At 46.3% G+C, this 2,536-nt stretch overlaps 1 long non-coding RNA gene across 1 annotated transcript in view; it reads left to right on the top strand.

Moving 5' to 3' along the window:
* The first annotated feature begins 369 nt into the window (after positions 1 to 369).
* LOC112952300 overlaps positions 370 to 2,536 on the top strand; it is a 28,536-nt gene continuing 26,369 nt past the window's right edge. The window contains exon 1 of the long non-coding RNA XR_003250360.1: positions 370 to 420. This is a non-coding gene — a long non-coding RNA (uncharacterized LOC112952300). The remainder of the gene's footprint in view (positions 421 to 2,536) is intronic.

Here is a 2,536-nt window from a genome sequence, read left to right as displayed (position 1 = left end):
GCCGCCAGCCGGGCGCGCAGCGGCCCCGGGGGCTGCAGGAGCCGGAGTCCAGGTAGCGCAGCCTGCGCGGAGGCATCAGCAGTGGGGAGGGCATCAGTGAGCAGCGCGTGTGCGCGGCGTTTGCGTGCGCGCGCGTGTGTATGTGTGTGTGTGTGTGTCGCCTGTCCCCTCCCCTCCCCCTGCCAGGAAGGGGGTGGGTGATCCGCCGCTGCACCGCCGCTTAAAAACCCGCGGCCAGGGCTGTCGCTGCTGCCGATTGCCGGGGCGCAGGGATCGGCGGCGCGCGGAGCGGAGCGGGGCCGGGCGCGCTGCGCTGCGGCAGCCGCCGAGCCCGCTGCATGGCCGGTCCCCTCGCCGCCCAGGGCGCCGGGAGCCTCGCAGCCCGGGGACGTGTTGTTCCTGCTCCTGCATCGCACTGCAGTAAGTTCGCGAGGCGCTGGCGGGCGCGGGAGCCGCTGCGCTCTGCGCGCATCGCTGCGTGTGTGTGAGCGGAGCGGGGCCAGGGGCAAAGTTAGAGCTTTGCGAGCCGCGGTGCGGTGGTGGCGGCTGGTGGCTTTCGTTGGTGGCCGCCGCCGCTCCGTCTCGTTGACCCAGGCCACTTTGCCCAGCTGCGGTAAATGTCAGCGCGCTGCTCAGGCTCCCGCTGAGAGTCGCCTCCAAGACGCTGGACTGCTGAGGCGTGCGGAGCGCGTAAGGACACAGCGAGTGCGGGAAGCAAAAGGTGCATCTGGAAACTTGGGCTATGAAAACTACCCTCCCGAAACTTCGGGTAATGGTGTGACAGGTTCTATAAAAATACGTTTTTAAGGAAGACTTAAAAACGCTGTACTAATCGTCTGAACTGCTAGGTGTCTGGAGTCAATACAGCTTATTCGCGTTTTACATAGCCTAGTGATGTTCTGATTCATTCTGTTGAAAAGCATCTTATTTGTCAGTAGTGTTTACAGTTATGTGTTCCACTGAAAGAATGCTATTATAGAAAGAAARGGATGGCAGTTTTTCTCAGAAGATTACTGTATCAAGTATTATTTCCCTAGGTAAACAGTTGGATTATAGGTTCCTCAATTAATTCACATTTATGTTGTGAAACATAATGGAAAGGAGTTTTATTAGTTTTAGAAAGCATTTTCTTCGGGATACATGTACCTCTTTGCAAGCAAATTGAATATGCTTGTAAAATGCATATCTCGGGAGGAAAGGGAATGCAACAGGATGGGGGAAAAGCTACAATTCTTGCAGGAAAAAAAAAATATATATATAAGTCTTTACAAAAAGTTTTAAGAAAGGAACTGTATGTAATTGATGTTTAGGTCAAATGACCTAAKATGGCAAGACTGCGGTTCTTATTCTTTGCACTTCAATGATATATTGCTTTTATGTATTTTAATATATCATTATAGCACAGAGAGAAAAAAAAAAATCTGTGAAAAGAGCATAATGAGCGTTCCCAGATGACCAAACTTCTGCTGTGCTTTACAGATAAAGTGACAAGAAAGTTGTTTTTCTTTTTCCCACTCAGTGACAATCCAGTATTGTTCAGCGCCTGAAACGTGTAGCTTTCACAGAATGATAACAAGCACAAGAATGCTAAGAAACACCTGCCCCAAGGAAGCAGCACTTCCTACTGGGGTGTCAAGTTAGTGATCCCTAGTTCACTTGTCAAGGTAGAAGAGCTTTCTCATCTCTCAGGATGTCAAAGGCCTGAAAAAAAATAGCCAGTGGTCTTAAATGGGTGTGCAGCAAGATATTTATTTATCCAGTAATTTGAAAAACCTTTGGGCAGAAATCTGTTCCTCTAATTTAGACTTCTGCAGCTGGTTGAAGTTGCTGCTGTTATGCAAGCTTAGAAAACCTGCAGTTTCTTATCCTTTTTAGGAAGAAGACATATATGTGGACTGTCACTGCAAACTGAAGTTATCGTTGTTATAGATACCTATATAGATACCTTTGTTACAGATACCTATAGATACCTATACCTATAGATATGCCTTAGTATGAAATTTTCAAAGAATGTTATGATGCTCAGTAGAAATGCTAATTATTTTTGAAGAGCTTATGCAACTTAGAAGTAGCAAAGCCAATAAAACTGTACGTGATACTTTTCCAAATGTAAATTGTTTTTAAGGATTTTGTCCCAACTCCTTCTAAGAGTCATTCATGAGACAGGTCGAGGTAGCTCCTGATGAAGGAATGAGATCCCTAGAACAGGAATGGAGAGAATGTTACAAGCGTTGGAGGAAAGCTGCTAGAGCAGCATTTTTATAAAGCAGGTTGCATATATCAGGTATCTATGAGGAAAGGTATTAATAGGTTGACACTGGAAAAACTTCAAAGGCAATTATCTGGTATCTGGACTGGACCTCTGCTTCATGCATGTATGACATGCTCTGAGATCTTGTGCGAGTCACCTGTAGAATGAAAGACAAACAGTTTAAGTTATGATTTATGATTAATTCAATAAATAGTAAAAACTGTATCTAGATGTTACATAATCTTTCATTCTCTTTCAATTACTGTGACCTTTTACAGATGTTTG

Source organism: Nothoprocta perdicaria, unplaced genomic scaffold (assembly GCF_003342845.1).
Source record: "Nothoprocta perdicaria isolate Ctin4 unplaced genomic scaffold, notPer1 scaffold_106, whole genome shotgun sequence".
Classification (NCBI taxonomy): domain Eukaryota; kingdom Metazoa; phylum Chordata; class Aves; order Tinamiformes; family Tinamidae; genus Nothoprocta; species Nothoprocta perdicaria.
Note: the sequence above shows the minus strand (reverse complement) of the source record. Positions and strands in the feature narration are given on the sequence as shown.